General features: G+C 41.5%; 1 long non-coding RNA gene across 1 annotated transcript in view; it reads right to left on the reverse strand.

Moving 5' to 3' along the window:
• Nucleotides 1–9,564: 9,564 nt before the first annotated feature.
• The window catches only part of 4933417E11Rik (RIKEN cDNA 4933417E11 gene), a 46,198-nt gene continuing 41,220 nt past the window's right edge, over nt 9,565–14,542 (reverse strand). The window contains exons 2-3 of the long non-coding RNA NR_040454.1: nt 14,081–14,359; nt 9,565–10,194 (exon numbers count right to left, since the gene is read on the reverse strand). This is a non-coding gene — a long non-coding RNA (RIKEN cDNA 4933417E11 gene). The remainder of the gene's footprint in view (nt 10,195–14,080; nt 14,360–14,542) is intronic.

Genomic DNA, 14,542 nt, shown 5'->3' on the forward strand with positions numbered 1-14,542 from the left:
TGTTATCTTCCCATTCTAGGTCTCAGAAACCTGAAATTACCTCCAGGGCTATGCTCCTTCCATTTGGAGATTCCAGGATAAAGCCTCTTCCTGGCTCAGCATCTTCGTTAACTTGTACCCTCTTCATCTGTCTTTGACCCACGTGATGTCTCCTCAACCCCCTGCTTCTGTTCTTCTTCACTCTTTTCTCTGACTTCCTGTCTCCTCGTGTAAGGATTGTGTAATTCAGTTAGCCATTCTAATTGTCTGCAATAACCTGGCTCTATCTCCAGAACCCCACTTCCATCACATAAAAGCGTTAGGGCGTGAGCGTCTTTAGGAACAGTAACTAGGTTTACCACAGTAGGATATAAAACTTCAGCAAATACAGTGTGTAGTGAAACCCATCTGAACCCAAATGTGGTGAGCGGGTAGGGAAGTTTCCAGCAGCTGTCAAATACCCAGAGAATGTACTAATGTTCGCTGAATAATTACTTTTAAATCCTCCTGGCTTAAAACCTTATAAATCCTTCTTAAACATGTATTTTCTTTTTTTTTTCTTTCCATTTTTTATTAGGTATTTAGCTCATTTACATTTCCAATGCTATACCAAAAGTCCCCCATACCCACCCACCCCCACTCCCCTACCCGCCCACTCCCCCTTTTTGGCCCTGGCGTTCCCCTGTTCTGGGGCATATAAAGTTTGTGTGTCCAATGGGCCTCTCTTTCCAGTGATGGCCGACTAGGCCATCTTTTGATACATAAAACATGTATTTTCTTAAAGAGTTTGTTAAAACGACTTTTCAGTACTCAAGTCTATGGAAGTAACCACTAAGATAAATAACACAAAAAAATCAATAGTTTATGAGTTCATTCCTTTCAAGTTGCTATACCTTAGATCTTAAGCACGTGCTAAAGACCTCTGTGGTAAAGGTTTGATCCCGCGAGGTAGTGGTTTGAGAGGTGGTAGGAACATCAGAAGCTAGAGCCTAGTTGGAACTTTTTCATTTATTTATTATTTATTTATTTATTCTTTTCTCATCTCGACCAAAGTTCCTCCTCCCTCCTCCCCTCTTAGTACCGCCCTTCACCTCTCTTCTCTCCTAAGTCCACTCCCCCATTTCCCTTCGAAAAAATAACAGAAAGAAAGAAAAGAAAGAAAGAGAGGTTGAGTAGGCCATCAAGGAATATCAACCAAACACGGCATAGTAAGTTACAATAAGAGTAGGCACATAACCTCATATCAAAGCTGGACAAGGCAACCCAATGGGGGAACAGGGGTTCCTAAAGCAGGCAAAGGTATCAGAGGCATCCCCCCACTCCCACTGTTATGGGTCTCATAAGAACACCAAGCTGTACAACCACAACATAGATAGATGATAGATAGATAGATAGATAGATAGATAGATAGATAGATAGATAGATAGATAGATAGACAGACAGACAGACAGACAGACAGGACCTAGGTCAGACCCATCCAGACTCCCAGATTGTCACTTCAGTCTCTGTGAACTCCTATGAGCCCTGGTTAGTTGATTCTATGAGTCTGTTTTCTTGTGGTATCCTTGACCCCACTGGCTCCTACAATCTTTCCTCCCCTTCCTCCTCCCTGAGCTCTGTCTAATGTTTGGCTGTGGGTTTCTACATCTGCTCCCATCAGTTGCTGGATGAAGCCTCTCTAATGATGACTATGCTAGATGATTAATATCATTAGAAATAATTAACTTTTTCTTTCTTTCCTTTTTCTTTTTTTCTCTTTCTCTCTTCCTTCTTTCCTTCCTTTCTTTTCCTTTCTTTCCTTCTTTCTTTCTTTCTTTCTTTCTTTCTTTCTTTCTTTCTTTCTTTCTTTCTTTCTTTCTTTCTTTTTGCCTATCATGTTTGGTTCTATCCTGGATCTCTGAGCTATCCAACCTCTAGTTCCTGGCTCTCCAGGCAGTGTCAGGTGTGGGCTTCCTCTCCTGGCATGGGTCTCAAGTCAGACCACTCATTGGTTGGCCACGCCTACAAGTTCTGTGTCACCTTTACTGCAGTACATCTTGCAAGCAGGACAAATTGTAGGTGGAAGGTTCTGTGTCTGGCTTGGTGTCTCAGTCCATGTAGGAGTTCTAGAGGCAAAGTCTTCAAGGCACAGTGCTGGCCTTTATAACCCAAGCTGACTGCTCTGCCTTTTGTTTCTACTGTGTTGTGCTTCCTTTCAATAGACCCAGGAGCAACAGGACCAACCAACCAGCCAACCAACCACAAACTGGCACTGCTGAGTTCATGTACCAAAATACATCTTTTGTTATTATAACTGATTATGTCAGACAGCTGCTTCAATAACAGAGAGCTAGCATGTATGTAGAACACATATCCTGGCTTCGATATGATACACATTCCAAGAAAGAAAATCAGCCCTCTCATCTTTTGTTTAGAAACAATGTTACTAAGTTTTAGCCTCAGCAGATCCCAAATAAACCTGGTGGTTGCTTTTATTTATTTATTTATTTATTTATTTATTTATTTTTAGTTAGGTATTTTCTTCATTTATATTTCCAATGCTATCCCAAAAGTCCCCCAGACCCTCCCCCGCCCCACTCCCCTACCCACCCACTCCCACTTCTTGTCCCCGGTGTTCCCCCATACTGAGGGGCATATAAAAAGACCAAGGGGCCTCTCTTCCCAATGATGGCCGACTAGGCCATCTTCTGCTACATATGCAGCTAGAGACATGAGCTCCAGGGGTACTGGTTAGTTCATATTGTGTTCTTGGTGGTTGCTTTTTTATCTTAATAGAATTCATAGACTGTCCTAATTTATTTTTCTTTTCCAATATCAAATTTATCTTAATAATGAAATACAGAGCATGTTTATAAATCTATGTCTTTCTTTTCATTCTCAGTTCATTCAGACTTTTGATTTATCAGAAGAATCACTATTATATAGCACGCTGGCATATTTATGAATATTTTCTAACATTGAATTTCAAGGGACACATGTAAGAATTAAATAAATCTTACTCCCATCCATGTCGTCTTTGGAGTCTATGCTTGATAGAAATAGTGCGATAATACTAAAAATAATGGAGTAGATAGTCATACATGGGCAAATTCATTGGATCAATAAGTATTTACTACTGCTCTGAAGGGAGCCAGCTTATGGGAGGTACAGTCTTACTATGCATCGAACAGTCGGGTCACACTGGCTTCCAAGAGCCAAGTGCTAGCGACATTTTTCTGATCCCACTTCAGGGACATGCATCAGTAGCCTGAATTCAGTCATGGAGAAAGGATTTATACCATAGACATTGGCAAACACCGCAGGTCTGAAATGTCACTCAGCTTTTACTGGTGACTCGCCGTCACATATCAGTAATGCCAGCACTGTGCTAAATACTAAAGAGATAATGAAAACACAAAGCAAAGGTGAACCTAATGTTCATCACTGAAGGTTCCTCTGGGGACTCAACTCAAGGGAGCAGCTCTGAGAGACTCTCCTTTATGTCCTCAAGAAACCCTGCTTTCATTCACAGGCTAGCATACTACATTCTTTATCTCTTTCAGGAAGTTTGCTTCAATGAATGAGTATCTTTTTTTTTTCCTCTTCTGTTTATATGTGTCCCCCTCCCACCTCATCCCATTACTGAAATGTAAACGTGGCTCTTGAGGGATTAGTAGGATTTGGCCAAGTGAAAAATTAGAGAGAACATCCCAAGCAGAGGAGATGGAAACAGGAAGTGCACAGTGACTAGAGAGAGAGAGCCGGAGCTCAGAGTGTGACGTTAAATCAACCTTAGGCTTAGCAGGATGACGATTGTACCAGGGGGACATGAAGAGTCTCTCACTGAGCATGGCTAACTGTAAACTTCAATAGATTTCTTAGAAAAATAAGAAAAAAAGAAAGAAGTGCCTCTCTCTTTAAGTCCCACACTCATAACCGATAGACTGAGTTTCTTTTGCCTCACAAAAGGGGGAAGGGGACCACACCCTCGAAAGCAGCATGACCATCATTCAAACATGAAACATTTGGAAACATTTAAGGCAAAGGGAATACGCTGGTTTCCGGGATATGCATTGTTAAGGTCCTTCCAAGGGTAACTGTGGTCTCTTGCCATGACTGCATGTTTCAGATATTCTGAGAAGCGTCTTAAGGGGATTTTCTCTTCAGTGAAGAAGCAGGGGATCCCAGTCCTAAGGAGGTAATCTAATCTGGTGAGACATATGGAGTAGTTGCTCTGCAGAAAGCCCATGCAGAGAGTGCACAGTGCTTCCCTTACTCCCGAACTGCTACAGTGTATACACAAGGAGAGAGAGGATTCCAGAACCCAGATGATGGAGTGACTAATTCCACTAGGTAGAATTGAGGGAGGTTCCAAGGGAAGGCTATATTTGGGTTGGCCTTGGCAGATGAGTAGAATCAGTAGGCAAAGAATTGGGAAGGGGCCCCTGGACCATCCCTGATACAACACAGAAAGATTCCTGGTCCAAGTCACAGAAGCCTGAAACCGGGGTCGTAGCTATATTTAAAGGCTCAAGGAACTGCCACACACAGAACAACTTACACAACTCTCCACGGAACAACCACCAACATTCTTTTGCAAAATAGCATCCTAATCTTACTTGGGTTTTCATAGTGACAACGTGATTCATTAGTTCCTACTACACGTTGCAATTTCAAAACAATCAAACACTGAGTGCCCTCTCTTAATTAAGAAAGGTCACACGGAGGGGAACTAAATCAAGTCTACCTCTTCTACTCAGCAAGTCAGCAGCCAAAAGAGGGACGTGACAACGCCGCTCACACAACTCCCAATCAGTTTTTCGTGTGCAAGATTCGTAAGAAGAATGTTTCTGCCTTTTAATGCCCTGGGTGTTCATATGCGTTCATAATTCAGCATGGAGATTTAGATAGGTCCCAAATCAAACCATGCTTGCCAAGGCAGACTTAGCTACATTGGACAAAAACATAATTCAGGTAAAACAGTTGGAGTAAGTTCAAAATAAAAGACTAACTGATTTCCAAAGCAGATAAGTTCTGAGGCGATTGCTTGTTTTTCTTTTAAGATCACTTACTTAGCCGGGCGTGGTGGCACACGCTTTTAATTCCAGCACTCGGGAGGCAGAGGCAGGCTGATTTCTGAGTTCGAGGCCAGCCTGGTCTACAAAGTGAGTTCCAGGACAGCCAGGGCTACACAGAGAAACCCTGTCTCAAAACAAAACAAAACAAAACAAAACATCACTTACTTAACGGATGTAAGAGTTCTACATACATATATACTCTATGTGTGCTGCATGTGAGCCTGCTGACACAGAGGTCAGAAGAGGGTGTCAGATCCCCTGGAACTGGAGTTACAGATGAAACTGAATAGTTGTGTATTCTTCAAAGTCAGGTCCTCTGGAAGAGCAGTCAGTGCTCCTCCCCTGGGAGCTATCGCTCCAGCCCAGGAGGCAATTGTTTTTACTTTGCTTTACCATTGGCTTCACTGAAATAGTAAGTTTTCAAGTGGAGCTGAATTTTCTAAAACTGATGTCCATACACAAATACACTTATTATGTATAAAGCAAAGTGCTCAAAGGATTTGATGACCCAATTCTGACAGACTGGAGTTGATACAAATCTCCACATAGAGGATGGTGCACAAAGAACCAGTGAGCAAAACAATGTAAATAAATCTACAGTTACGTCCATTACATCCATACTGTAACACACCATGTTCTGTCCAGATGGCTCAGCAGGTAAAAAACTCTTGCTGCCAAATCTGAGTACCTGGGCCATTCCTGGGCCTTGTGTGGTTGGAATAGTAAGAAAACTGACTATGGCAAGTCATCCTCTGATCTCTGCACACATGTACCACCCCCTACCGCATCCCACACAAATGAACATAACTTTTAAATTTAAATCCAAAAAGAGAAAATAAATAAAAAAGAGACTTTTCCTAAAAGAGGGGCATCAAACTGTTAAAGACAACCACAAAAGCCAGAAGAAAAAAGAAACAGTATCTTCAAAGTTCTGGGGAAACATTTTTTTTTTCAAGTCAGAATTCTTGAGGATATAGACAAATAGTTCAGTGATTAGGAACACTTGCTGCCCTCCCAGAGACCAGAGTTCAAATCCCAGCACCCATGTTGGATGTGAGTCATTCTAGCTCTAGGGCAAACAATACCCTAGTCTGTTCTTTACAGGCATCTGCACACACAGGGCAAGTAATATGCTAGCTCCTCACACATATACACAAATGAACATAGAAATAAACCTTAAAAAGACACATAGGAAACAAAGCAACTCCCATGAAACATTAATGAGGGGCTGGAGAGATGGCTCAGTAGTTGAGCACTGGCTGCTCTTTCAGAGAACCCAGGTTCCATTTCTAGCACTCATGTAGCAGCACACAACTCTCTGTAACTCCAGTTCCAGGACATCTGACATTCTCTTTTGGGTTTCTCAGTCACCAGGTACACATGTGGCACATAGACATTATGTGTAGGCAAGACACCCGTACACATAAATAAGGAGAAAAATTTTAAAGAAATAACAGAGATTTTGACAAATGGACTATACTTCCTAACAAGAATGTAACCAAAATGTTGCCAATAACTTCCAGGCATTTAGATTATCTAGAATTTCCAAAATAACTCTTGAGTCAAAGGCAAATTCTAGTTGGAATTTTATATGCAAAGAACAAATCAGAATGAATATTAAACTTACAGTAGTTACATCAGTAGTTACTGTAGTTTTTTTCTAGGAAAGATAGGCAGAGATCTGAAAATAAAATAAATACCAGCAGTCTTCAGAACCAGATGCTAAGTGCACCAATGCCTTTTACATTGCTTTTATATATTCATGATACTCTATAATTATTTTAGATTTAAAGATAAGTACTTATTCTGATATACCAAAATATGACTTAAACCTAAACCAATGGAGACTCTGATAAGACCTGATGGTTTTGTCTTTGTTTTCTGTGTGACAATGTAGAAAGAAAGCTTCTGTGATGTACGAAAGGCACCATGCAGTCTGGGGTCACATTGCTTCTGATCTGCACGTCTCATCTCACTAGAGGTTCCATCTAGCTGTTCGCAGCCTGCCCTGGGGGTAGGGGAAGGTCACCTTTAGATCTATCAGAAATGGTTTCTGCTGATTAGCAGAAAAAGCAGTAAAGCCATCATTTGAAAAGAACACACTGTAAAATATCATCCACATAGGCAGTCAATCCTGGGAGCAAGTGAGTATTTGTCTAAACTTGTGCTGATCTTATTTCTGAACATGTTTTAAATACTCCTGATACAACAGTAAAATCTGTGCACACATTATAGTTAAGTCACCATTTCAATATAACTTAAAATACTCATCTTAGCAAAATCCATAACTTCCCATGCTCTTACAGTCCCAAGTCGTAGGTAATCCTCAGACTCTCTTAGTTCCCACAGTTAAAACCTTGGTGAATCCTTATATCACAATTCTCTATCTTCATTATCAAATGGGAACCACATACACCCTTCTTTTGGAGGAAGCACACAAATTTCTTTCAATAGACTGTTACTTCAATGTAAGTACACACATAAACCAATTAGAATATCAAACCAAATTTCCAAATCAGAAAACTACCAAGCCAACAGAGGTTGAGTTAACAAGAGTAACATAACAATTTGTGTGCCAGTTAGAAACAGCTGGCTTCAGCCAACCGTAGTCACTAACCGTGTTGGTAGACAGAGGAAGGAAGAAGTGAACATGTGTTTCCCTGTTTCCTGCTTCTGGCCAAGCAAAACAGCTCCTCCCTCTTTGTGCCAGAGCTCCTGCTTAGTTTTATTTGTGCATCTAGCGCCCCAGGCTCCTGCCTATGTTAGTATTATCTATTCTCTGCTTCCTTCCTAGGGTTGGCTTGCTGAGCCACTCACCCCTGGGTTGCCTCCCAGCCCCTTGGTTAGGTTTTGCATCTTTTTTTTTTCCCCAATGTGCTAAATTCGTGTTACTAAAATACCTGGCACAACCACCTCTTTCCTGACTGTTTTGTGGATAATATACATAAGGGTTGAAAGAAGTGGGAAGTGACCAGTACAAACAAAATTCTTCCCTCACCCACTCATTTTAATAGCAGTTATTGTATTCCACACTGCCCTTTTTTGTGCATAAATTAAACCAAGACAATGAATCGCCCCACCCCCAAGTCTATGTCATGACTATTTCATGTAGAAGCCATCTCTGCTCTTCCACTGTTCTCTGCCTCCATACATCATCAGAAGGGATTCAACTGGATGGTGTTCATCCCTCAATGAGGATGCACTGAAATGATGAATGAGCTTGACTGTAGTCACCATGTCGGGGAGAGTGGTTGAGCAACCTAGATATTTTGTCTCCACCAGCCCCAAAGCAGTCAACTCCTAAGAGAATCCCAGACAATCATTTCCGTTGAAGGTTGAAGAGTGGGTTGAAAACAGGTTCTATTTTCCTTCCTGGAGTTCCCCTAACATTATATGATTTGTCTGCATTTTCTTTTTGGAGTTATCTCACCAGACAGACTAGGGTGTGAAAGAGAGAAAGGGTGGAGTTAAAGCAAAAGCTGACCTCTCCATGAGATGGAGCAAAGAAAGCATGTTCTGATAGGATGATCAATGCCCTCTCTGTCTTTCTAATGTCAAGATCCCTGCTTTCTCAATTTTAGTTTTCACTGTGTAAGCAACAACTACAATTTTTGCCAGTTTTCAAGAATGTAAATATTCAGAAGACTGGAAACACATGACTTCTAGGGGAAAAGAAACTAAGAATGATTGACGCTTCACATTCAAGAGAGTCAAAAACTCACAGGACATCCTTTGTTGATCTTCAAACCACCAATGAGACGTTGAAAGTAGAAAGGTCATGACTGGTGGTCTTCAGTCTCAGCGTACCATTTTCTTGTTTTATTTGTTTGAATTTTTGTTTGTTTGTTTGTTAGAGTTTCTTTGTGTAGCCCTGGCTATCCTAGAACTCGCTGTGTAGACCAGGCTGGCCTCAAACTCACAGAGATCTGCTGCCTCTTCTTCCTAAGGGCTGGGATTAAAGATATGCACCACCCACCAGCTAATGCTTACCGTTTTCATCTCAAAGACTTTCAAAAATGCTTCAGCCCAGACAGTGGTAGGTAGTGACCCTAAGGCCCTGTCCACACGAGGAAAGTACTCTACCACTGAACTGTTAACAGCCTCCCCCAACTCAGAAAAACAAAACACAAAACAAAAATTTCAGACAATCTCACCAGAATCTCTGCTGGAATCTCCCAGAGTGGGTATTAACATTTTTAAATTTTCCCTTCTATTGTTCTTGGAACAAAGACTAAGAGCTGTTGACCTTAAACAGAATTGGGAGTTATCTTATACAAAATTCTTTTCCTGAATTCTTTTCCTTGTTTTCTCTGTGTTTGTCCATTTCCCCTTCCCATTCTGCACTCTTGCTAAGACTAACAGTGAACTGAGGGATGCTAGAACTATAATAAACAAACTTGCAATTTTATTTCTCTTGTTACATTATGCTGTTATGTGTCACATTCTGAGACATGAACAAAATCCCTAATTACTTCAGATAGGGTACTGATGACAAACCCCCAAAACAATTTTACCCAAGTCAAGCTTTGCAAACCAATGAGTTTATTGATCTACTCGATGATTCAAAGGCAGCTGGACCACCAAAAGTCCAACCCAGTATGGCTGATGATTCCTGAAAATGCATGAGTCTCTGGAGTTCAACCAGAACTCTGTTCCTTAGGCAATTGCCTCTCCTTAGCAATCATTACTCAATACATAACTTTGGGGAGGAGACTTGTGACTTTTGTTAATTCTAAAGAGCTTGCTTAGCCCCTATGAGTCTGTTCACTCCTGTAAGTTTCCTTTCTTTACTGAACCTTATGGGCCTCCCTCCACCCTCCAGAAGCAAATGTGAAGGAAGTAAATTCACGATTGTAAGACTTGGCCGAGGAGAGTAAGGTTTCTGTGCGCAGGATGTGCTGAGTGGAGTGACTTCTACCAGAATCCTGGCTGTTCGATGTTTGTCTCGTGAGTGGCTTTCAAGGTGTTTATATCCACTGATCGTTGGGTTTGTGCAACTCTTCCTTTCGGTGTCTTCTGGCTGTTCCCACGTGAGATTGAGCACACATCGATCTTTACCACATCAAGAATGTCCAGTGCACATTATTCTCCAGAGTCCAAGACTCTTTCAAGGTGGACATCACTCACTGTAGCTGAAAACTGTGTATGAATGTATCTCCTGTGAAAGCAAAAAAACACACAAAGGCTCGTCCTGGAGCTCCTCTAAACCATTTTGCTAGTACACCTAACAGAAGCTTAAACTGGAGTTTGCCATTTCCCCATGACCCAGTGTACCATCTTGTATCTCCCTTAAGGTATTTAAACCTTACTCCAAAGGATGCTGGTCTAGGCTGCTGTGTGATGCTGCCTGTCAAGAAGGTACTACTTTTGCGATATGGTACAAGAATATAGATATACTGACTGGTGTTCTATAATGCATTGTGTTCTACAAAGGAAAATAGCTACCGTTATCCACAAATTACTTCATGAAATACTTTAATGAGATTAGGATTTATACCAAATGTTCCTTTTCACAATAGGCTTTGGGGGAGCCAGTCTGATGCTCTGAACACTTTTACTCAAATCATATTTTGAACTAGCTTTGACTGTTTTAGGGACCACTCTAAAACAAAAAACAAAACAAAACAAAACAAAAACAACCAAACAAAAACCCTATCTCCAGGTTACCTTGCAACTTCAAAATAACAATAAAATGGCTCAGTGAGAAAAACATTCACCGCACATGTCCTAGTAACAAGAGTTTGACCCTTGGAACCCAGGTAAAAAATAAAAAAGAGAACTCCACAAAGTTGTCCTGTGACTTCCATCTATAGACCATGGCATGAATTCACACATACACACAATACATACATACATATACATACATATACATATACACACATATACACACACATATGATATATATGATATGTGTATGTATATGATATATATGTATGTGTGTGGTATGTATGGTATGCATATGATATATATTTATGCATGTGTGTATATATATATGTGTGTATATATATATATGTATATATATATATATACATCTTTGTCCATAATTAGGTTAGTGTGATAATAAATACCCATTCTTTTGTTGTTGCAGCAGTGGTTTGTGGTACTAGAGAGTAAGCGCAGGGCTCAGGCATGCTAGGCAAACACTGTATCCTTAAGCTATAGCTTTATATCTTTAGTTCTGTTTTATACTTTTTTGTTTTGAGATAGAGTCTCACTAACTTGCCTAGACTGGCCTTGAATTCACTCTACAGCCCAGGCAGACCATGAGTTTATAATCCTCCTGCCTCAGACTCCTGATTACAGGACTGTGCTATAACTCCCAGCAAATGAATATTCCTAATGAGATGTACTTTATAGAAAAGATATGGTATTTCAAAGCCTTTGGCAAATGAGCTAATTCCAAGGGGACAAAAGAGAAATGGAACGATTTTACCAGGCTCGGCCAACGTGAGAAGTGAGCTGAACTGAGCACAGTGGGGCCCAAATCGTGCAATTCAAGTCCTGGAGCTTCCTTCTGGCTCTGCAGCCAAAGAAACCCATCCATCCAAGGTCACACAACAGTTAAATAGCAAAGCTGAAAGCCTTTCTGCAGACCCCTTGCTCATAACCATTTCTTTTCATCTATAGCAACTACATCTCTATTTATTGTTTACCCTCTTTTTCTGTTCATTTAGCACACAAAACTTTGAGGGTTGTCTTGTGAGTCATCCTCCCTTCACAGAAACCCATGCCTCCTCCTAGGAGCTCTCTTTCCTGCCTCCCCATGCTCTTCCTACAGGAGATAGCTATGTATCCCAACTGCTGGGTTCCTGTCTGTCTCACTGGAGAGTTTTTCTGCAATTGCAATGTGTGGGCTGCCTGGCTCTAAAAGTAAGATTCCTTTTACTTGTTTGGTACAAGGAAAAATCAATTGTCACTGTGGTAATATTCTCATGCAATAATTTAACTGTCTTCTAAGTTCTGTTTTTAAAAAGCATCCTATCTACAGAGGTAAAGGATTCTGCAGATTTTATCCATTGTGAGTCTTTGCCATTCTGTAATCATGGCATTCTGAAAATATGACAGATATCACAACTGTCTCCAGGAAAAACAATGCACAAAGACACATATGCTGGCATATGTACAGAAGTCATACAAAAATCTGCAGGTGCTAGTGTTCTCTGGCCAAGAGACAAGACCTTGGATCCCCAAATTTTATCTCCTTTATGTCACTGAAAAGAACACTAAGTGCTAAGCATAAGTCATTTTCTGAGTATGGAGTTAATTGATGGAAGAGATCACACTAGAACACAGATCTCGCCTTCCAGGCCCGCAGGTCCACTCTAGGATGGTGAGGATGACCCAGAACACACTTTAAGAAGAGCATGTAGGTTACTGATAATTAAGCTGAGGCAACAAATACAGGCTGTAGCCCTGTTGTGACAAAGCTGGACTAAGGTCATTCATACCAAGAACAGAAACACTCTTGAGCTTGCCATGTTTTTCTGCCACAAGACCAAAACTTCCCAAGGAAAAATAAACTGTGAGTTTGCAATATGGCCTCTGAATCTTTATCCAGAAGCAGCTGTAAAAAAAAACCAAGCTTCTGGTCCCTTGCTGAACGCTCATTAAATGTAGATTACGTATCTCATGAGCAGAACATACAAAGGAAGTTATTATAACACTCTACAGCAACAGGACCTACGTTTGCTTCCATCTTCCCAAGAGGCACCTCAATCAGTTTTTGGTTTTATCAGCAACACAATAGTGAAGATCAGAACTTTCTCTTTGCTTCTGTTTGTAATGTCAGTTCTACTCCTGGGGTTTGACCATTTCTGTCTGACTATGCAGAGAGAGGATAAGAAAAATTGATTGCACGGCAAAGAATCTCCCTGAAGGGCTAAATCATTTATAACAGTCTCGACTTTTAGACACCATCTCTGGAAGTACATGTTCCAGAAGACTGCAAACCCCTTTCCTTTCCTTTTGTCAAATGGGGGCTACTCTTGTGATCTCGCTCTTTGGCTGGCCATTTTTTCTTTCCGGTCAAGTACCTATGTCTGCTCAACAATTTGTCCTTAGAATGTTAATATCAGGGCTGTCTCTTAGGTTAGTGGGTCTCTAACCATCCCAGCAGAACCTCCAGTTCTGAATTACAGTACAACTATAGTCCTTCTGGGTAGCCCAGACCGACGGTTCTCTACGGCTATTAAAATAAGAGGGAAATTTCCAAATCTCCCTTGTTCAGATTCTACCTCTTGAGAATCTGTTAGACTGGGAGTTGGGCCCAGGCATGGTGACTGTAGAGCCCTCCCAGGTTCTAATCTGCATCTAGAGGTAAGGACTAACCTTAAGGAAAAGATAGGACACCACAGGCAGGGTCAAGGCTCAGGGACGGCACTGGGAGTTGGCAGTGTCTTCGAACAGAGGTGAGCTTTCGCGAAAGGAAGATGGCTAGCTAACGAATGGTCCTGGTAGCCTAGAAGGCTAGCTAATAGGCATACCCTATGCTCAGCTCTCTTAAGTGAGCCCAAGAATATTTGAGGCATACAAGGCAAACATCCATGGAACATCCCCTTTGGCATTTTGGAAACAAAACAACCATCAGATTCCTTCGTCTCCTAATTCAACACTCAGGCGGCTCACTCTACACTTGCCAGTTGGAAGAAAATGAAGCTCCAGAAAGCCTTCCCCCACCACGCTTCCCTACTTCTCCCTGCGTTGTTACCTCAGCCATCCCAAGCAGCATAAGCCTCCAGGACAGTGTAGAAAACTGGGAAAGGATCTCTTCCTCCTGTTCCCCACGTCATCACTAAGACCCTGATGCCCACACACAACAGTAGCAGGCACATTCTTCACCGATGGCCTTCTGGGATCTCCTGAAACAACACAGAGCTGTCATTTTAGGTGCTGAGACACTGCCTCAGAAAAGATTCCCTATCCCTGCTCCCTAAAAGTCCTCATCTTCCTTCTCCAATAATAAAGACTTGGCTCCAGAAGGGTCCAACCTCCTCTCCCTCCTCTCTCCACTCTCATCCCAAAGTTGAAGAAATTCAGCTTGATACCTTTTACGGGATGCTCTTAAACTCTGAGTAGGTATCCTGGTAGTTAATTCATCCATCCACAGAAGGGTGACATCATCTTAGAATACCAAGGTGCTGAGAAGTTTACCACTGTGCCTCTAGCTGCATCCAGAAACATAGATTCTGAATCAGAGATACCAGAATATGCTTGTCTCTCGAAGGGTCTGCTCATCGGAGGAAAAGGGGTCCTTGGCAAAGTCTCCATATGGGCTGGATGAATCACACAGTGGTTCACTGTTTGGCTGTTAGCTTCCCCGGTACCTTGATGAAAACACAGAAGCAATGATGGTTGTAGAAAGATACACAAAAGACGACGATGAAAACAATCTGTTCACTTAGAAAGCACCCCCCCCCATAAGTTCTTTCTTTATTAGTTGCATGAAAAGCTTTCCCAAATTATTTTTGTTTGATTATGTGTATGGAGGGAGAATATATGCACATGAG

The sequence above is a fragment of the Mus musculus genome, chromosome 1 (assembly GCF_000001635.26).
Source record: "Mus musculus strain C57BL/6J chromosome 1, GRCm38.p6 C57BL/6J".
In the NCBI taxonomy this organism is placed as follows: domain Eukaryota; kingdom Metazoa; phylum Chordata; class Mammalia; order Rodentia; family Muridae; genus Mus; species Mus musculus.